The sequence below is a fragment of the Pygocentrus nattereri genome, chromosome 16 (genome assembly GCF_015220715.1).
Source record: "Pygocentrus nattereri isolate fPygNat1 chromosome 16, fPygNat1.pri, whole genome shotgun sequence".
In the NCBI taxonomy this organism is placed as follows: domain Eukaryota; kingdom Metazoa; phylum Chordata; class Actinopteri; order Characiformes; family Serrasalmidae; genus Pygocentrus; species Pygocentrus nattereri.
This window is the reverse complement of record NC_051226.1, coordinates 5,008,586-5,031,268: the sequence shown is the minus strand read 5'-3', so window position 1 is coordinate 5,031,268 and position 22,683 is coordinate 5,008,586. Positions and strand designations below refer to the sequence as shown.

The window sequence follows — 22,683 nt, the reverse complement described above, 5'->3', positions numbered from 1 at the left end:
TATTATTTTTATTTTATATATATATATATATATATATATATATATATATATATATATATATATATATATATATATATATATATATATATATATATGGTTTGGGGAGGCAGGCAGGAACCGTGTGGGGGAGGTATCTAGGGTTGGGTGGGAAGGGTGGGGAAGGTGAGTAGGGTGGGTTGGGGGAGTGGGGTTAGATACAAGATATTGTAGAATTGAGTTTTAATTGTAACCGTTTTCTTTCAAGTTGTGAAACAAAAGGGAAGAAAAAAAAAAACCAGAAGACAGCTGAGTGTCCGTTTACAACACCTGCTGAACGTCACTGTGGTAGCACATCTTTCCACTTTCTCACTGTATGATTATTTTTAGCAGAAATGTGGTTGGACAGAGTATTAGTGCTGAGTTGTGTATAAAAAGGCCACTGGAGCAGAAATGCAACTCTCCCTGTTCCACAGCGTACCTGCAATACCGCATATCAATACGCACTGACACAAATCATTGTGCCGAGTCAGGGCTGAAGTGCACGCAGAGAACACTTCGACTCATCTCCACGCAAAGCCATGAATTTAAAAGCCATCAGCTGGACGTAAAAATCAAAAGACCACGCCTTTTCATTAACAAATACCAACAAGAGCGATTTCATTAAATTCCATCAGCAGCACACCTGATTTAATTTAATGAAGCACTGATTAGTCGCTCCAGGTGCTGTACGAATACTATAAATAACACTGGGCTATATAAATTTTTCTACTTTTGACATAATTTGAAAATACTTGTTATTCTTTATATTGTGTGTAAATTTCATGGAGAATGGACAACAAATGACCCAAAATGACCTTGAAAAAAATTCTGGCTCCATTGGCTTACATTAAAAGTAAAGTCGTTTTTTTCCTTCTCCTGTAAAACTACTAATTGAGCTACAGGGTTTTATGTAGTTATTTACAAGAACTATACTGTATAAACACACATTTTAGTTTTTTTTATTTTTAAAGAAAATTATTTTTAAGTAAAATTGAAAAATTGATTTCTCATGAGTTTCATTTTTAAATTTAAAAACTTCATTCCAAAAATGCAGTCCCACGTGTCCCAATTGCTCAAAGCTGCGTTTGCTAGTCATGTAAAGTTGTATTTTTATCATTATCAATGTCATTAATCCAGGGAATTTCCATGATATGTACATCATCATCGATTGCAGTGACAGATGTTAGAGCTGTTAGTATCTCTCCTGGTCTCCCATGTGTTGAGTAAGTGACTTATTACAAACCACACACACATACAGCTAAAAGATTACTCCAGTTGTAATCGCTAGCCTGTAAAAAGCTTACATTTCCAGAGTAAAGTGGATGAAGCAGCAATATTTATCACCATAAATAGCAAGTTATTGCTTTTTGTAGGCCTGTCCAGAAACAGCAGTTCAGGGAATTCTGAGTGATCTTAGTGAAATTAGTTAGTACAACTGATGCAGTCAAATTTGACTGAAGACAATAAGAATGAGATGAAACACTGATAATCAGCCATCAACAGACCAATCAAAAACCACCTCACCCTCCACACAGAAAACTATTCACACTGCTGCCATTACAGGAGAAAACAAGAGCCGTCCAGGATGAGCGACTCCCAAAAGGAGCAACCTCACCCTCACCTCAGCACGAAGACAAAGCAAACCGGTTTCAGTGACCCGCCTGGGGTAATACTATAGCAACATGGGGGGGGCGGGGGGGAAGAAAGAAAGAAAGAAAGAAAGAAAGAAGTGGGAGCGAATGAGAGAAAAAGAAATGCAGAAGGAAAGAGAGCATAAAGGAACATACAGAAAGAAAAAAACAGAAAGAAAGAGTGCAAGAGATAAAAAGACATTGAGCAAAGGAACAGAAAGAACGAAAAAGAAAAAGGAGAGGGAGGGAGGGAGAGGGAGAGAGAGAGAGAGAGAGAGAGAGAGAGAGAGAGAGAGAGAGAGAGAGAGAGAGAGAGAGAGAGAGAGAGAGAGAGAGAGAGAGAGCGCAAAAGGAGAGAGAAAGAAAGAAAAAAGTAAAGAAAAATAAAGAAAAGAAAGAAGTGGGAGAGGTGGGAGAGAGAAAGAAAGAGAGAAAGAAAGAAAGAAAGAAGTGGGAGTGAATGAGAGAAAAAATGCAGAGAGAAAGAGAGCATAAAGGAACATGCAGATAGAAAAAAAACAGAAAGAAAGAGTGCAAGAGAGAAAAAGAGACTGAGCAAAGGAACAGAAAGAAAGAATGAAAGAAATAAGTGGGAGCGAATGAGAGAAAAAGAAATGCAGAGAGAAAGAGAGCATAAAGGAACGTACAGAAAGAAAAAAAAACAGAAAGAAAGAGTGCAAGAGAGAAAGAGAGAGCAAGAGAGAGAGAGAAAAAGAGAGAGAAAAAGAGAGAGAAAAAGAGAAAGAGAGCGAGCAAAAGGAGAGAGAAAGAAAGAAAAAAGTAAAGAAAAATAAAGAAAAGAAAGAAGTAGGAGAGAGAGAGAGAGAGAGAGAGAGAGAGAGAGAGAGAGAGAGAGAGAGAGAGAGAGATAGAGAGAGAGGATGAAAGAAAGAAAGAAAGAAAGAAGTGGGAGCGAATGAGAGAAAAAGAAATGCAGAGAGAAAGAGAGCATAAAGGAACATACAGAAAAAAAAAAAACAGAAAGAAAGAGTGCAAGAGAGAAAGAGAGAGCAAGAGAGAGAGAGAAAAAGAGAAAAAGAGAGAGAGAGAAAAAGAGAAAGAGAGCCTCCTGGACTGAAACTGATGGCAGTGAGCAGGGGAGGCATAAAGCTCCACGCTGCAAACAGCTCAGCTATGTGGGGAAGCTTTCGGTTTCCAGGTCCCTCCCTTAACCTGCTCCCGATGTTCTTCCGTCTGTTTCAGGGGGTGGAGAAAACGTGATCGCTGAGCAACGTTTTTTCAGGTAGAGGAGCTGCAGCAGCACGTCTGCATTCTTCTACATGGTGCTACATTCCATTAATGGCTCGAGCAGCGACGGTGCTTCTAATGACGGCTTCTCTCTCACCTGCCTGAGCGAACCCCTGCAGAGTCCAGAGGGAATTTCACCACAGCCATCCCAGCAGGTCACATGCTAATGAACGAATCGCACACACAGGCCCTCACACGACCCAACTGCAGTCACATGACCATCTTCAAAGTGAAGTACTTGTTTACAGTCTGCAGTAAATACACGCATAATAAGCTTTTCATGAACAGCACAACAGCGTTCCAGTGCACTAACATTCATTTTAAAGCATTCACTGAACAGACAATAGAATTGGACGCTCTGGAGAAACCACATCTGAGCCTAAGGTCACTATATCCAATGCCAAGCACAGGCTAGAGGGGTATAAAGCCCACAGCACTGGGCTGCGGAGCAGTGGAACTGTGTTCTCTGGAGTGATGGAGCTCCGTCCATCCTCTGGGAAATCCTCACAGCAATGTTCAAATATCAAGTGTGAGGCCTTCCCAGAAGAGCTGAGACTGTTACTGCAGCTACTGAAGATCACCACAGCAAAGAACATCCCAACAGCTTTTTAAGCTCCATTAATACTCAATGCTTTAACAGCAAATGAGAGTAAAACATTAATGCGTACACATTGTAATATTGTTTGTCAACATTTTCCGATCTGATGAAGATTAATCTTTACTGAAACTCAGAGTCCATTGAGGATGACCCTCATTTGCAATGTGGCCGAGCATTAGAGTATGAAACAAGGGATTGAAAAGAGCAATAAACTTCGAAATAAATGGATCAAACATGAAAACAATGTTATAACCAGTAAAAAAGACAAAAATAAAAAGGCCAAGTCCATGTAAACTAGTAAGAATAGCTAAAATTAAAAATAGGTCAAATAAAAATGGTACTATAATAAAATTACAGTAAATTCACTGGTGATGCCACAGCCATCTATGGCTGGGAGTCCAAAAGAGCACAACTGGCATCTGGGTGGGTAGGATCCCCCCCATCACTCAGTGCGATGCCAGCCAGTGCAGGCATCTGTTAGCGGACACAGCAGAACTGCGGTAGTGGCAGATTGAAAGGTTGTGGTGGCGCTTTACAGGTCTCAGAGGAAGCCTGTGCTGGCCTTCATCCTTGCGCTAGTGGCATCATGTGATCGGGGGAGTCCTAACTAGTGGGTGGAATCGGATATGATTAAATTGGGGAAACTGCGGAGGAAAAAAATATACATACATACATATATATGACACACACATATATACACACATATACACACCACTTTATTAGGTACCTGTTCAATTGCTTGTTAACACAATTAGCTAATCAGCCAATCACACGGCCGCAACTCAGTGCATTTAGGCATGTAGAGGTGGTCAAGACAACCTGCTGAAGTTCAGACCGAGCATCAGAACGGGGAAGAAAGGGGATTTAAGGGACTTTGAACGTGGCGTGGTTGTTGGTGCCAGACGGGCTGGTCTGAGTATTTCAGAAACTGCTGATCTGCTGGGATTTTCACGCACAACCATCTCTAGGGTTTACAGAGAACGGTCCGAAAAAGAGGAAATATCCAGTGAGCGGTCAGTTGTGTGGACGAAAATGCCTTGTTGATGTGAGAGGTCAGAGGAGAATGGGCAGACTGGTTCCAGATGATAGAAAGGCAGCAGGAACTCAAATAACCAACCAGAATCTCTGAGGAACGTTTCCAACACCTTGGAAAGGCAGTTCTGAAGGCAAAAGGGGGTCCAACTTTTTAGTAGCAAGGTTTTCCTAATAAAGTGGCCAGTGAGTGTGTACATACATTTTGGGCCATTACTTTTGACAGATTCATCATTTTGTAGTCTAATAGGAGTCAATTCTCCCTCAAATGACCTGATTTTGTGTGTTAGAATCGGCTCGAACACGGAGCACGCAGCGTGCATTTTCAAGAATAAAAAACCAACTGGAACTGCGCTGGAGACCATTAAACAAGACATGCTATGACGTGTTTGGCAGGAGCTGGACTACCGACTTGACGTGTGTCGTGTCACAGGCTGTGTGCATATTGAACATTTGTTCAGCTGTGAAATCGGGTATATAAAAAAAACCCAAAAAAAAAACCAACATTTAACGTGAATTTCTTGTTCAAATAAAATCCTTTATTGTTCAACAAGAAGCCTATTTAATTTCATTTGCCTACGAAATGTAGTTATTCAGATATTCATATCTCAAATTATATAAATTACACATATAATTTTCCCCCCCTCAACTTCTAAATGTGCCAGGGCTAAAGCTAGCTGCTCTAGGGTGAAACCTCGTCACGTCAGCTCAGTTCTTTTCATGCAGTGAATCACACTGACGCAAGCTCAAGTTACAAAGCACGTCAGCATTTGTCTTTGTTCCTTGCACTCCAGCTAAATTTAACATTAGGTAAAATAGCCAGCAGGTGAAGAGCTGTGGGTAAGGCAAAGCTAGCAGCACGGTGTGTAGCAGTGAGAACAACAGACAGTATCAATTTTTATCTCGTTCATAAACAGACATAAATGACTACTGAGACAAATGACCATGCACTCCCTTAAAGGAGCATGAATGCCATATATTTAGCAAATTGTTTAACAGTAAAATTAGTCCTTTATAGATTTTCAAGCTCTGTAATTGGGTTCACTTGCCAATCGTCGACCACATCTGGTTACATCTCCATGTGGCCTAGGCCTAATGCTTCGATTAAGAGTCGTCTAAAATAGGACCGATCATATGCAGGTAGTCTACTGTGCGTTCTCAGTGAATGTGTGAGATTAATTAGGCACGCAGAGCATTTGTGTCTATGCATATTTTGTGTTAAGTGGAAACGACTTAAGAACAAGTAGCCTAATTAAATATACGATAGTCGTGGGCTGGAGGTTAGGGATCCGGCCCTGTGACCAGAAGGTTGCCGGTTCGATCCCTAGAGCCAACAGTCCATGACTGAGGTGTCCTTGAGCAAGACACCTAACCCCCAATTGCTCCCCAGGCACCGTAGATAGGGCTGCCCACCGCTCTGGGCAAGTGTGCTCACTGCCCCCTAGTGTGTGTGTATTCACTAGTGTGTATGTGGTGTTTCACTTCACGCATGGGTTAAATGCGGAGGTGGAATTTCCCCGTTTGTAGGATTAAAAAAGTATCACAACTTAAATAAAAAGGCAATTTAGTATCTCCAATTGCTCCGACTGCATATCAAACTTCCCCCAAGTGACTGTGCATGTGTATGTCTGTGTGACTGCCCTATGATGGACCAGCAGCATGTCCAGGGTTCTTGCTGCCTTCCACCCAATGAGCACTGGGATAGACTCCAGCACCCCCCACAACCCAGGAGGATAAGCAGCTCAGCCGATGAGTGAGCGTGTGAAAAGGCTTAAGAGCAATTTTAGGGGGTGCTGCACAATGTTCACATTTAAAACAAATAAAGAAGAAAGATTTGATTGTTATCTGGCTAATGCTCAAGGTTTTAATAGATAGAACTTCATTGGTCCCGAAGGGAAACTGCAGTGTCTCAGTTGTAACTTCCCTTCGGGATGAATAAAGTTCTTTGTTTCTTGGCATCTTTCCCTTCAAAAGGTTCCAGAGTACTTCACTGGACAAAAAAACACTTCGTGCCAAAAATGACGGTGTCCAGACTTTGTTTCTTAATCAAGTAACGCCTTTTTAATCAGTCAATCAAGTTCAACTGAGCAATTGTGCCATTATAGTAGCAGTAATCAAAAGGAGGTAAGACTACTTTGCACCAGTTCTCATCAGCAAGGCCTTCAGAAGAAACATGAAGCAATAAGGAAACAAACCAGGCAATTGTCCTTGGAAGCAGTCTGACGAGTCTTTTCACTAAGACGGACCTCATTTAAGATACGCTGTGTAAATCTACTTTGCTATTCATGGTTTCAATTCAAATTCATACCCATTTGCCTCACAAGTCAGAAAAATTCAAATCCTTTAAAGCCTTGGCCAGAGATCTCTAAATGAGCGATTTGGTTGCGACGTCCATCGGAAAAACATTTTACTAACCAAAAGAGAGACACTCAGCTCACTCAATGACCATCTTTGGACACCAGCACACCATAAAAGAGGCAAGAGCCTCACAGCTTGTGCTTATAATTGGCCTCAAAGCTGCAGTCTAAGCTCAGAGCAACCACAAGAATAATGAAACCACCACTGTGATGGTTCTCAGTCCGCCTGATTTGATCGATTATGAGAAGAAAAATCAACATTTTGCCGCAAGACCTCATATAGTACAATCAGCACCACGCTGAAGGCTCCAGTTTCATGGTTTTTGGTACCTAACAGGACCTAACTCTCCTCCTCTTTAGCAATACTTGCGGCTGAACCCAACGATAATTTATCAAATTCTTCCAGGCAAAGTCACCAAGCGCTATGATGACACCCGTAAGTGCACCAGAAAGTACACTTTAATGGGGTGCTGATCTGCCGACTGATATTTTTGGGATTATTACTTATAGAGTTAAATCTGAGGTGACAAGCTAGTTGGGAAGCCTATGTGCCCGTTTTAGGTCACAATAAAACTGCTGATCATGGTTATCATGACAATTACATCTGTCAACAATGAACCAGAACTGGGACAGTAAGTTTTGCTGGGTCTCTTTCGGATCCGTTCCAGTTTTTAGTACCTATAGACTTCCATTTGTTGTTAGTTACATCGCCAACAGTAAGCATATATTGGTCCACTGGCTTGGTAAGATCAGCACCCCACTGACTGCATACCACCGCTGGTCCACCCTCAAACCAGTCAGATTACTGTCCCACGTACAAGGCCTAACTCATCCATCACAGCACAGGCCGACAGACAGCCGGACACACACACACACACACACACACACACAGAGGGGGAATTTAATGTGTCCAATTGGCCTGTCTGCATGTCTTTGAACTGTAGGAGGACACCCACATAGACATGGGGAGAACATGCAAACTCCACACAGAAAGCAATCAGAAAATAACCCAAGACAAAAACTATTAAGATAAAACTTAATGACTTATTACATAGAATACAAATTTACTTATGATATAAACCTATAATAAAACTTATTAATCGCTAGGCCTACTATAAAACGACTACACTGAAAATGTTGCTGAAACTGCGCTAAACCGGTTAGAGCTAGTTACCAAGTTTGGTTTAACTTATTTACTAAACTAAATTACAAACGACAACATTAGAAATGAAAGAAATGAAGGAAAATGAAGTAAATTGGACTGCGAGGGGAAAATGAGCAATGAAGTACTGGATGTTTTGTCCAATACTGTGCTTAACCACCAGCAGGCCGCCCGGAAAACGCTGAGCCGGCGGGCGGCCAGCTTTGCCATCAGTGGTCCAGCCATGGCCCACTATACTCTTACAATGTAGGACTGGACTCAGAGCTCCAGTAAATAAGAGGGAATAGGTATAAAACCGATTTTTTTTTTTTTAGTAAACCATTTTTCTCAATGTAACAAGATTTGGAAGTCATTTACCAGACCATTCATCATGAAACGTACACACGCCGTACCCCACCGCACTGAAGAAAAATCACTCTCAGGGGAAAGAATGAGCTGCCATGAAAAGGTGACACTCAAAGGGTCGTGACTGATTACCGAATGCATGGAGGTCTAACGCCTGAGGTTTTAACATCTTCTGTTTGAAGTTCCATAAAGAAACTCACAATGACAACAAATGAACGACACTTGTTGTTCATTCACCTCCCTGATGTAACGTAGGCCTCTAACACAAGACTGTAGACACTCTATTCGGCTGCAACGTTTAATCTGTCCATCAATCTAATGAACAAATGTCTTAAAATTGTTGACCCACAGTTCATTATCTTGCATCTACTCAACCCCTGTTTTCCATAACTGCCTGTGCATTACTTGTTCTGAACAGATATGTTATGCAAATAAAGCCAAGTTTCTACAGAAACCACCAACATAGGACGGCATCACCGTCAGTCTTATTTCCTGAGAAGCAGCCATTTCAGCAAGAAGCAAGAACGATTTAATGGACTAAGCTCAAGTTAAGTTTCCACTATCTGAAGGCTGGGGGGTCCTCAAAGCAGGATTTCTCACTTAAGCGGATAAATTGAGCCCAAATCAGAGAAGAGGTAAGAGAAACTCCTATTTTCTCACTTTGGGCTCAGGTCCTGCACATCACTGAGAAATTGGAACAGGCAGTACGGCAATACGCTGAGGAAAGATGACAGTCATGAAATCATTGACATACCATTAAATAACAACGCTTGATTTGAAAACCTCTCTTCTGAATAACACTGTGCCCCAAGCCCCGGGTAACAGCCGCAAGAGCCAGGCCCAAATCCCGAACACCGCAGAAGGATGCAACTGACGACAGGAGGAGGACGTCAGCCACCGTAGAGTGTGGGACAACAACGACAGCCATGAGAGAGGCACGAAGGCAGGACACGAGTCCCAAACTCCACCGCCCAGGCCCTGCCTCTGTTCCACAGCGAGGCTGCTTGACCTTACATTAGACCCTGGCAGCTGAGCTGAGGAATGGGGGGGGGTGATGACAGGGAGGCAGAGGAAAGAGCTCTGTCCCTCTGTGGCGCGAGAAGCGTGAGCGCCTTTAAAGAGAGCAGAGAGGGGAGAGGGACGAGCAAAGACGAGAAAAGTCCAGCTTTGAAGCCGCTGAAAAGTGGTCAGCTTTGTTTTTGGTTGTGTTTTGTTGGTTGCTGTGAGTGAAAATGATGAAAAGACTGCTGCAGACATTTCTCCTGCCTCCAGCATCCTTCATGAGCCCAAGGCTAACATCCACCCCTATCTTATGCAAGCGCCAACCTAGCGGTGGTGTACATTCACATTTTACAGCGTGTTGTATGTTGTAGTTATACAGTAAAGACCAAAACGTCTGTAAGCCTGTTGTGTGACTGGGAAAGCGTCAGAATACGAGAGGGAACATGTTAACATGACGGATGCGATCGGGGAGCCATAGAACTAATAGAGCAGAGAGAGCTGATTGAGAGAAAAGATGGAAAAGTTAATACCATCATGACAAAAATGATGACCAGACTTAAAATATGAATTAAATTACACTTCAATTACGTTTGCCATCATTTATCACTAATGCATTTAGAACATTTTACGACTAATGTTTTTTCCAACCTGTAGGGCCCCCACCACTCCATATAAATAACCCATTCCCCATGGCTTTATTACTGAATCTAGTTATAAATAGCATCACAATACACTTTTCAGGGTGTATCATAGCTCTTTTAATCAAAAAATAAATAAATAAATAAAAAAATCACAGCAACCTGCACAGAGTAACTGCAAGTAGCTTATTAGATACAAGCCCATTATGCCATTAAAATATACTGTACATTTATTTGTTTGTTTGTTTGTTTGTTTTAACAGGGTTTTCATTTTGATTCTTCCAAAATGTTCGTTCACACAAATCCTGAATAACAAAAACTGTGCTCGGTTTTCCGCAGCTTCCATCGTTTTCCAGGGTCTCCAACTTGCTCGCAAACCTCTTAAACAATGTATCATCAATACCCTATAACTAAAGCCTTATCGTCCTGCCTCCCTGAGGAACCCCTGGAACTCTCACACTTTCCATCAATGTACCTACATACGGCTTGCTTGGGTCCACATTTTCCTACACTTTGAAGCACATTTCAGATAAGCTCCCCAGGTGTGTCTGAAGAGCAGATCCATACCTCCTCCTTAAGTGTAAGACAGAAGACAGAGTCTGTCTGTCTGTACATCTGGAGAGAGCTCCAGCACTAAGCCTTCACAGTGTTGAATGGTTCACGGTTGCCTTAGGAAGCCCATGGCAGAATAATGCATTTCAGCCTCGTACGTTAACAGCAACCCGTAACCCGACGTGACTCCTGATGCCTCTACGCTGACGAGGTTATCTCTGAGCCATCATGGACATTTAAACGGGACTAACGGCTTCACACAACCTGATCTCGCAATGTACTTGAGTGCCGTCTCCAACTCACGGCTAATGTATGAGGAAGCCTTAAGACAAAACTTCCATGGTATAATGACCATAAAAGAGTGCTCCTGTTGCCAAGCGACATTGCTGTACATCACTTACCGCATGCTTCTGATTGGCCAAATACATAACTAATATATTTGTTAAGTTAGTGGAGTAAAACAGAAACGTGGCTTCTGATATCTGACCCAATAATACTGAGACGTATTCAAAAAATGATCATCCTGAGATTTACCGTTACCATCCTACACTGACCCTTACACGGTGCTTTCAGGTCACTCAAGACAGGTCAGCTGAGTCTGTGTTTGTGTCTCTCGCTGCCCATACACAGGCAACGTTATCCGCCATGAAAGATTGAAAAAGGCCTGGGGGGAGGGCTGAAACAGGAGACGGCGCAGGGATCAAACAGGACAGCACCAACAGGCCTGCTGCAAGTATCACACATCCAGAGCTGGTATACGGCGCGAACAGATAAGTCACGAGACAAAACGGTGACACAGGGCTCACAAGAACACAATGAAATGCCTCAAGGAAAGAATTTAAACCAGCAGCTGAAATGATAAAAATCACACCCAAAAAGATGCCAAGCTGATGAAAACAAATGCTGGGTGGTAAGCGCTCCCGGGGTTATGGTTCATGACACTATGTGTCCAAAAGTTTGTGGACACCCGGTCCTCCGGCGTTTCCTCTGAGATGACAGGTATTAATAGTGAGTTAGTTAATAGATATTAATAGCGTCTCTCTTTGCTGCAGTGACAGCCTCTACTCTTCTGGGAGGGCTTTACATGAGATCAGAGGTGTCGAACTCAATGTCGAACCACTAAAAGGGGCCGTATTAAAACATCTCAAGAAATCTACAGGACAGAGGAAAAAAATGTATTTATTTCATTTTTAATTAATATTGTGCTTCACACTTCAGCAGTAACATATGGGCTTGCAGTAGACCTTGAAATATTACATGAATACTTGAAGTATTCAAAATATAAATGTCCCCAGGAGCTCAGTCTTTTAAACCTGCCTATCTGCTCGAACTGGACACCTGGAATCTTTTCGTTACTGCACCTTCTTTAATACTTGGGCTGTTTCTGGGCTGCTGGGCTGACGCCTGGTGTTTATATTGGCTGTGTGTGTTTGGTGATATTATCGGTGTGGAACTGTGTAGAACCAAGGTGGAACCGCTGTCCCATAGACTGATGTTGAGGTAGGAGAGTCTGAGCACACATTACATTACGTTGCAGTGCATGCTGGGGACTGTAGTGCAGCACATTGTGAAACGGGCTAATATTCAAAGAAAATGTAAATATTTCCACACGCCGGTTAAGATTGTGTTGCGGGCCTGATCTGGTCCGACGCACGGGCACTAGATGTTGGAACAATGCTGTGAGGATTTGATTGAGCATTAGTGAGGTCCGGTACTGATGTTGGACGATCCGTTCTGGATCTCATCTGCATCTTAAGCCAGGTGCTACATTCATGAACATACATCCCTGCCAAGCAACAGCTTCCACTACACTCTGTGTCCAAAAGTATCTAGACACTCCTTCTAATGAGTGCTTCTTGGATGAGCAGTTGTTTACAAACTGTTGGACATTCTCTCACTCACGTGCACTGACGACCATCAAGGTGTCTCTACAGCCAGACTGTCCACTGTGAGGAGGATGCGCATGTGAAGGGTAAGGAAATGAGACACAGCGTGGGTGCAAACATTACAATATGCGCTTTGCATCAACGTACCGACAGCTAATCCCAGTTATGAGCTTTCATTCACAGACATTTACGCAAGTTCTAAAAACTTTTCATTCCATCTACTATAATTTCACCAGTGCTTCATCATGAACACCATGAATTCCAAAGGAAACCAGCGAATCAGTCCCACCACAATGAAGCCTGTATTTCCCTATTTATTTACATAGAAACCCAACCAATCCTGCAGTAAACTGCGGAAATTAAACACACAGATGTGCCGGATGGGCCCTGTTAATACATAATAACAGCAAGCGTGTAGAGTTACATGCTTGTTCATCGTTGTAGTAAAAAAGTAAAGAAAATAAAATCATAAAGCAATCAGACGCATTACTGGGCCCAATTTATACATAATACAAGCACGTGTGTGAAGTTATGCTTGTTTGCGGTTATAAATCGCCAAGACAAATGCATGAGAAGGAATTCTCTGTTAATGTAAACCCAGGACTGAACACATTTTCTGCTCTTCCAGAAAAAAACTAATATATATTATCAAATAATATTCTGAATTGACAGCAAATTTAGACATCTATCCAATCCTGGTATATATTGATTTACATAGTCATTTTTTATATAGTAAATATTGGTACATATTGATGTAATTCCTGTAATATCTCACACCCCAACAACACATCACGCTTTTAACACATATCTCACACAAAATGAGGAAAATTATTAAAACGTGTTGTGTCTGATCCACTCGTATCAGCACAACACACACTACCATACTACCACCACCATGTTACTGCAATGCTGAAAATGATCCACCACCCACCAACCCAGGACCTGCTCTGTGAGGGTCCATGGGGGCCCTGACCACTGAAGAACAGGGTAACAGAGTATCAGAGAAACAGATGGACTGCAGTCTGTAACTGTAGAACTACAGAGTGCAGCTATACAGTAAGTGGAGCTGATAAAGTGGACAGTGAGCGTAGAAACAAGGAGGTGGTGATATTGTTAGGCCTGATTGGTGTTTACTCTGTACTTAAACTGCAAACCTAATTCCTAAGCCTACAGCAGCACATGTGAGGCTTTGCGATCCACCGTTTGGAAACAGTAGCTTCATTCTTTTTAAGCGCAGACCAGAGCTTTCCACCCCCTGTTCCTGTAGCCCACCTGCACCGCACGGTTTCGCGCTCTGATAGACACGACGAAAGCTTTCTTAGGAAAAGACTTGTGAGGATTATCAAGACAAATGGCAAGAAGTTCATGAGAATGATCCTAAATGAAATTGTTGATGGGGAAAAAAAAAACCCAAACACTTAATATTTTATATTTAATATTTAATATTTTCAGGAATGTCATTTGTTCTTAGAATTATTCTTAAGAAAATAGTTGAGAAAAGAAAATAAGATCATTCTGAAGACGGTGTGTGAAGAATACGATTTTCTCCTAACATGAGAAACACTTTTTTTTTTTTTTTTTCCTTAAGACACTTTTGTGAATCTGGACTGTATAATTAGCTTCCGATGCGACAGCGTAGGCGGATTACTGGAATGAAGTTGGGAAACACTGGAATAGCACTGGCTGTCCTGAATGTCAAACGTGACTCATCTTCTCTGCATATTATGCAACAGCTGCACTTCTTTAAAAGGTCCAAAGTATCTAAAACATTAACATATTCAAGCTAAAGCTAACTGACTGTTACTAAAACGAATACATTATGATGACAAATCATTACAGGTGCCGTCCCCAGAGGTGAGCAGTGACTAGAAGCGCTCAATTATTCCGTGTGCAAGCTACAAAAGGTCCAAATACAGTCATAGGCAAAAGTTTTGGCACCCCGGGCAAAAGAACGTTTTGTTGACATTTGTATGTAAAAGTCTAATTCAATGATTTTAGGCCCATCAATTGGCTTAAAATGTGTGAAAAGGGTAGTTAGTAACAGAGCAGAACAGCTCATTATGGCCTTTGGCTGACGCTCTTATCCAATGCGACTTAAAATTGAATCATTTTACACAGGTAGGCGAAGGTGGTGTTAGGAGTCTTGCCCAAGGACTCTTATTGGTATAGTGTAGGGTGCTGTCCAGGCGGGGCATTGAACCCCAGGCTACAGCGTGGTGTTACCACAGGGTGCAAAGGTGTTACCACAGGGTGCTGTATGGATTTATACCCTACATTAGTCGACATTACATTAGCAACTTTTAAGTGGGAAAATATAACTTAATATTGCAGAGATTTAGTGAACTGGCAGTCTTGCACAACGCATTCAGTGTTCAATGATATGGTGATTTTCTTGGTTTTTAAAAAAAAAAAAATCTAATAATTGTATTTAGACCATAATCGTAATGTTGGTCAGCAAAATTGCAATTAGATACTTTCCCCAAACCCTTCAGCCCAACTTACTTCTCCTTTATTTGCTTATTTTAATGTAAATGTGGCCTGCGCAAAAGTTATAACACTTTGTTTTAATTCTGTCAATATGTTACACTTAGCAAATAAGTAAACGAGCAGCGCCAAAACTCGAGTTTTAACCCTACAGAGGACGCGTTCACTTATTTTCATATAGAGAATCAACAAAACCGGTCATTTGACTGGGGATGTTTGAACGTTTGCATATGAATGTATTTCTACAAGGACATGAGATATAAATAGGAAGGATTTGGGGAAATTTGTCATTTTTCTGACCAAGAAGATCACTGCATATTTTGAAGCTTGGACACTGAATGTATCATGCAAGACTTCCAGGTCACAAGCTCCACAACATGAGCTTATACTTCTCACTTAAAACCTGTTAATAGAGAGACAAACAGACCTTTACTGTTCCCAGAGGGAATTTGCTGTCTTACAGTAGCAACACATATAACTGCACATAAACTCAAATCACAGAAATAAAAATAATCACAGAAATAAAAACAGACATAAATTAGGCAGCAGTATTTACAGTCTATGTAACGCCGAATAATGCAGGGTATAAATAAAACTACAGCGCCTGTGATTTCAATACAACCACAATTAACTCCTGTCCTGTTACTAACCAGCCTTTCCACACATTTCACCCCAACTGATGGGCAGATAGTACCTACTTACATTTAATCCAGTCCTTTCAATTAAATTAAGCATTTCTACTTAATTTACAAGTAAAACGTTACGTCTAGAATTAGTGTTTGTCACGATACTGAAAGTCTGGAGAGCTTTTGATATTCAATGCTATTTACAACACCATGGGATGGGGGGGGGGGGGGGGGGGGGGGGTCTACACTATTTACCATTTTAAAAGAAAAAGACTGACCACACCAAACAACTACTTGAAACAACGGCCAGCGACAGCGACTCAGCTTCAGCAGCGGCTTTAAAGCAGCTCAGAGCATCAGAACCGACAGCCCTAGTTTACAATGAGAGTTACAGTCATACAACATATAAACGTGTGCATATAAACGACGTTTAGGGCAGAAACATTTTCATTCTCACGGATATAAAATACAGACGGTATCAACACTGAAAAGAGGGATCAGGCCGGTGAGCCACGTCGCATGATCCCTGCACGTTGTGGATCAGTCGTTCGTCTGAACGAGTTGCCCCTGAGGAGACGTGGGAGTTATTATTTAATAAGGCGCCACCACTAATTAATATAATGAGACCACAAGAAAGCAAACTTGCACGCTCCATATAAATTCATGTCCTAAATATATTAATATGTGGCTACAAGAAATTTAAATAATGGCCTCAATATAATCATTTGTGGCGACAAGAAACTGAACTGATGGCTTCCATATATTAATTTGTGGCAACAAGAAACCTGTAGCCACAATATATTCATTTATAGCTATAAGAAACATAACTGGTGGCCTTAATATATTACTTTGAGGCAACAAGAAACTTAATTAGTGGCCTCAATATATTATCTCATTGCCTCAATATATTCATTTGTGGCAACAAGAAACCTCTAGCCACAATATATTCATTTATAGCTATAAGAAACATAACTGGTGGCCTTAATATATTACTTTGAGGCAACAAGAAACTTAATTAGTGGCCTCAATATATTATCTCATTGCCTCAATATATTATTTGTGGCAACAAGAAACCTGTAGCCACAATATATTCATTTGTGGCTATAAGAAATGGAACTGGTGCCCTCAATATATTACTCTGTGGCAACAAGAAACTTAATTAGTGGCCTCAATATATTATCTCATTGCCTCAATATATGAATTTGTGGCAACAAGAAACCTGTAGCCACAATATATTCATTTGTGGCTATAAGAAATGGAACTGGTGGCCTCAATATATTACTTTGTGGCAACAAGAAACTTAATTAGTGGCCTCAATATATTATCTCATTGCCTCAATATATGAATTTGTGGCAACAAGAAACCTGTAGCCACAATATATTCATTTGTGGCTATAAGAAATAGAACAGGTGCCCTCAATATATTACTTTGTGGCAACAAGAAACTTAATTAGTGGCCTCAATATATTATCTCATTGCCTCAATATATGAATTTGTGGCAACAAGAAACCTGTAGCCACAATATATTCATTTGTGGCTATAAGAAATAGAACAGGTGCCCTCAATATATTACTTTGTGGCAACAAGAAACTTAATTAGTGGCCTCAATATATTATCTCATTGCCTCAATATATGAATTTGTGGCAACAAGAAACTTGTAGCCTCAACATATTAACTTGGGGCCTCAATCTATAGAACACGTAGACTTTTATACCGGCAACTTCCGCTGCTGCTGTTCGTCTGTGTTTATTTGTTTATTTTGGACAGTATTTACCTGAAAGTAGGTGAACAGCTTTACCTGAACACACGGAGCTGCTTACAGGTAACTTCAGTACTCGGGGCTAGTCGTCTCTGCAGCTCCGCAACAGGAACTTCTTAACGCAGCTCACAATGAGAGCCAGAGACGGTCGGACAGTCGCTCGCATGTGCCAGCCTCGTACCGTCTTTACACAGCAGCGTTTAAGGTAGAAACCTTTCCATTCTCACCGGCGTCGACACTGAGAACGAGTATCAGCATCAATCAAACCTTCCTGCATCAATCAGGATCAGCACACGGATGTCTGTGGCAGCACTATCGACGCCAGCAGCACATCTGTAAGGAAAGTAACCCACTTTTTCAGGTTAATTTAGGTTCCCGATTCTTTCTGGACCTTCAGCGTTTGATTGCATATCAAAACGAGTCGGGCCAGAGCCTAAAACAGTCTCTGGGCTGGTAGATGCTGGATGCACCAGTGAAGATCCACGGAGTTCTGGAGCTCAGCACCAGAGGAGGTTGTGGATCTGGATCTGGACCTGGGTCTGATTTTCTCCTGGCATCGTGATTTAACTGAAGTAACTGTTTATTCTCTCTTGTGATGGTTCAGCCGCGTTAGCCGCTCTGAAGCAGAGCTGAAGATCTGGTGGAGCTTCCTGCGCTAGGCTACCTGACCAAACTCACCTGAGGCAGCTGAAGGACGGGCTTCCACGGAGAGACGCACACCAAAGCACAGCCAGTGACTGTGGGAAACGATGAAAACGACAACAAAGGGTCACTCACCTGGTCAACACGGTCTGCTTTAACGTCCTCGGACAAAGGATTCGTCCAGTTAGTGTTTCATCCTGTCCTCCCCGGCGGTCGCTGTGTCTCTCTCTGTGTCTGTGTCTCTCTCTACCTGTCTCTCTCTCTCTCTCTCTCTACCTGTCTGTGACTACTCACTAAAGAAACCCGAAAAACTGGCCAGTCAGGACTCGGCGTGGCCGGTGGGGGCAGGAGCTACAGTTCCACCCCAGACATTTTTCAGCGCAGTTCCTGCTTCTTGACCAGTTTCACGTTTGGCGCAAGAACAACAGCGCGAGGGAAAAAGAGAAACCCATCTCACGGCTATTTAAGACGGTCACGTGACCCAACCGGTTTGAGAAAGGGCGTGGCCCCGGTTCCTTTTGTAAAGCGCGTCACGTCGCGTCATTACGGTGGGCCCGCATGCGCGTGCGCGTGGCGGACAGGTGCGCACAGGTAGAGACGTCCGGCTCTGGACGCCTCTGGACGTCATTACGCGCGCATTCCCGCTCAGCCGTTCGGCGAGATGGCGGTTACTCTACAAAGGGCTAAAATATATGGAGCCCCTTAGAAAACATGGGAGCTATTAGTTAATAAGGCGTGGCCACGAATTAATATATTAAGGCCATAAATTAATATACTGAAGGCACAAGAAACTTAACTTCTGACCTCAGTGTATTAATTTGTGGCTACAAGAAGCCTAACTCATGCCCTCAATATATTAATTTGTTGCTAAAAGGAACTTGTGGCCTTTATATATTAATTAGTGGTAACACCTTATTGAAAATAAGCACTGTGTCTTCTCGGGGGCGCCGTAGAGCAAAAATACCCAGCGTGTTACTGTGCTTGAGAAAATGCAGATATCTGTAAATGTTCATTCCCATTTATGCAGTTTGTTCATAAACGCCAGTGAATGCCTTCTTGATCTGCAAGTTGATGATATAGATATGATATAGATACGATATAGAAAGGATATAGATATAGATATGATAATATATAGATGTATAGATATGATATATATATATAAATATACACACACATATATATATATATATATATATATATACACATGATATAGATATGATATAGATATGATATATATAGATATAGCTATAGATATGATATAGATATGATATATATAGATATAGATATGATATAGATATGATATATATAGATATAGCTATAGATATGGTATAGATAGGATATAGATATATAGATATGATATAGATATGATATATATAGATATAGCTATAGATATGATATATATAGATATGATATAGATATGATATATATAGATATAGATATAGATATGATATAGATATAGATATGATATAGATATGATATATATAGATATAGCTATAGATATGGTATAGATATGATATAGATATATAGATATGATATAGATATGATATATATAGATATAGATATAGATATGATATATATAGATATAGCTATAGATATGATATAGATATGATATATATAGATATAGCTATATATATATGATATAGAAAGGATATAGATATAGATATAAGATAAGATATATATGATATAGATATGATATTTATATATATATATATATATAGATATGGCTATAGATATGATATATATAGATATAGCTATAGATATGATATATTTATGCTATAGATATGTATATAATGAAGGCTTTAAATGTATATAATGATCAGAGTGAATCACATGGTCCTCCAAAACAAGCAGACCTATTCACAGACAGTTGACTGTTTGACATGCTGTAAATGTAACAGCACTCCAGGGCGACACCTACAGGCCAAGTCTAGGCAACACAAGCATGGACTCATACACAATCAAAATGTTTCAGTTATGCTTAAATGCTTAGGTCCCGCCCTCACAAGTCAAGCCTGTAACTAAAGTACATTATTTATGGAAATTGTTCAATTAATAACTTGCTCAGCCAAGTTGCTCTTCATAGTTCTTAAACTTTCAAAGTGAAAAGCATTTTGTTTGGCTGGAAGTTATGGGGTCTGATAAAGGAGCCGCTGAGAAACGTTCAGTGCGCTTTATATTTACAGAAGACATTCATGGTCTCCTTAATAATGTCTTTCCTTCTAACATAAAATAAAGCATCTAAAACTTGTTTTGATGATGTCAGTTATTCAAAAAGCTACGTGTTATTTTGTCAAATGGTTACTCAACCATGACTGCATCGTTCTTCACTTCATTTAAGTGAACTGGGAGTCTGTATTTGGTGCCTTAATGATGGAGCGTGGTCTTCCATGAATGGTAAGGGACCAGAGAAAGGGTGAAGCTGTAACTGCCCCTTTCAGCTCTTCGTTTTTCATGGATATTTAGAGGGCCTGATCTCTCAAAAACCACATAATGGTTTTAGATATTGCTTTCTTGAATGTCAGGCTGAAAAGGCCAATTCAATGCATCATTCTTTCCAGTGTATCAGCCACAGAATATTTGCATTAGTTTTTAATATCCAATGACAAAACAAATAAAGAGTGTGATGCTGGGTGCAGGTGCACGATCGAGAGTACAGCCAAACATAATGTGGTGTTTGCTTTTCAGTTCGACGGCGCATCTATACATCAGCCGCAGAACGTATCGCATCTCACTGCACAGGCAGGTAGAAGGAGAAAGACCTCTGCACCTGCTCAGCTGTGTATGGAGTTCAGATGGAGGCAGAGGTCAGAGAGGTTCCCTATCATTAAAGATGCTTTGGTTCGCATTAGATTCATACACAAACATTCGATATGTGTAAAGAAGTCTTTTAAAGAAATCCAAGGGGCTGTAAGTTTGGGGCTTGCAGTGACCAGAAACCCTAGAATCTTTACTGGACCCCTCATATAGATACTAACACAACTGGGCACTCATGACTCACCAAAAGATCTGACTTCTCAGCAAAAGCCAAGGGATTTGAACAAAAGTACTATGCAAAAGCCAAGGCCACCTTCATTTGTTTCATTTCCAGTTGTTTTTCAGTGTCAGGAAAAGAAAAAGGCATATTTAACAGAGAAGTTCACAGATGCATCAACAACTAAACATAATATCTGATTTTTCAGTGTTGAGCGAGTCACTCTTTACCTTTATTCCAGCTTCCACTCTTTTCAGGAGGCTCTCTTTCAGCTCCTCAAAGAATCTGCAGACACGCCTCCAAAATTCAGGCTTAGAAGCTGGTCGATCATTTTCTGATCAAACACTTTCAGCGGTGTTGAGGTCTGGACTTCACTTCAATATATTCATTTGTGGCCTCAATATTCAGTGTTCAGTTGCTTGTTAACACGAATAGCTAATCAGCCAATCACACGGCCACAACTCAGCGCATTTAGGCCTGTAGAGGTGGTCAAGACAACCTGCTGAAGTTCAGACCGAGCATCAGAACGGGGAAGAAAGGGGATTTAAGGGGCTTTGAACGTGGCGTGGTTGTTGGTGCCAGACGGGCTGGTCTGAGTATTTCAGAAACTGCTGATCTGCTGGGATTTTCACACACAACCATCTCTAGGGTTTACAGAGAACGGTCCGAAAAAGAGGAAATATCCAGTGAGCGGTCAGTTGTGTGGACGAAAATGCCTTGTTGATGTGAGAGGTCAGAGGAGAACGGGCAGACTGGTTCCAGATGATAGAAAGGCAACAGGAACTCAAATAACCAACCAGAATCTCTGAGGAACGTTTCCAACACCTTGTTGAAAGTCTGACACGAAGAATTAAGGCAGTTCTGAAGGCAAAAGGGGGTCCAACCGTTTACTAGCAAGGTGTACCTAATAAAGTGGCTGGTGAGTGCACAGATCATGTACTTGAGTTAAAGTAAAGATACTCAAGGTAAAATATTCCTCCAGTAAAAGTAGAAGTTCCTCCCTTTAGACCTCCACTTGAGTAAAAGTACTAAAGTATTTACCATCATATGTACTTAAGTATCAAAAGTAAAAGTACTAAAAGAGTAATTAACTTAATGCAACTTAGTTCCAAGTTTAAGTTGAATAAAAACTGGCTTTAAACTCAGGATCACAGATGAGCTCCTTTACTATGTTGATCTGTAGGCGTCTGTTCATAAACATAAACCAGCCCAAACTCATTTACTATAAAATGAAATGGTGTTTGTAGAAATTCAGAAAAAAGCCGCGTCAGTCTCGACTGCATATGTGGACATATTTCTATATTGAGCTCTATTTACACAAAGTTAGGTTAGTTCATCATTTATGTTGAACAGACTCTCCCAAAGTTTTACGCTGCCGCGCTGACGTTGAACTGGGTCGGTATGACCAACAGGTCAAAACCAGCTCTAAACAAAGTGACCGCTGGGCCCTGATTGGTGCTCTGGCTTTGCGCTTCTTTCGTTTTGACATGTTACGTTTTTATACACACAGAAACCAAAAGGAACGACAGATTTCTCAAAATGTAGGAGGAAAAAGTCGGATATTAGACTCTGAAATGTAGTGGAGTGAAAGGAAAAAGTCCAGAATGGAGAAACTTCAGTACAGATACACCAAAAAATACTAAAGTACAGAAACTAATTACATTTACTGAGATACTGTCCACCACTGATTTTGTGGCTACAGGAAGATTAACTTGTGGACTCAATATATTAAT

The 22,683-nt window shown here is 41.1% G+C and overlaps 1 protein-coding gene across 1 annotated transcript in view; it reads right to left on the bottom strand.

The window, feature by feature from the left end:
- The window catches only part of atp8b1 (ATPase phospholipid transporting 8B1), a 72,749-nt gene extending 54,356 nt beyond the window's left edge, over positions 1–18,393 (bottom strand). The window contains exon 1 of the mRNA XM_037545777.1: positions 18,115–18,393. The gene's annotated coding sequence lies outside the window, so the exon portion shown is untranslated. The remainder of the gene's footprint in view (positions 1–18,114) is intronic.
- Between the last annotated feature and the right edge of the window lie 4,290 nt (positions 18,394–22,683).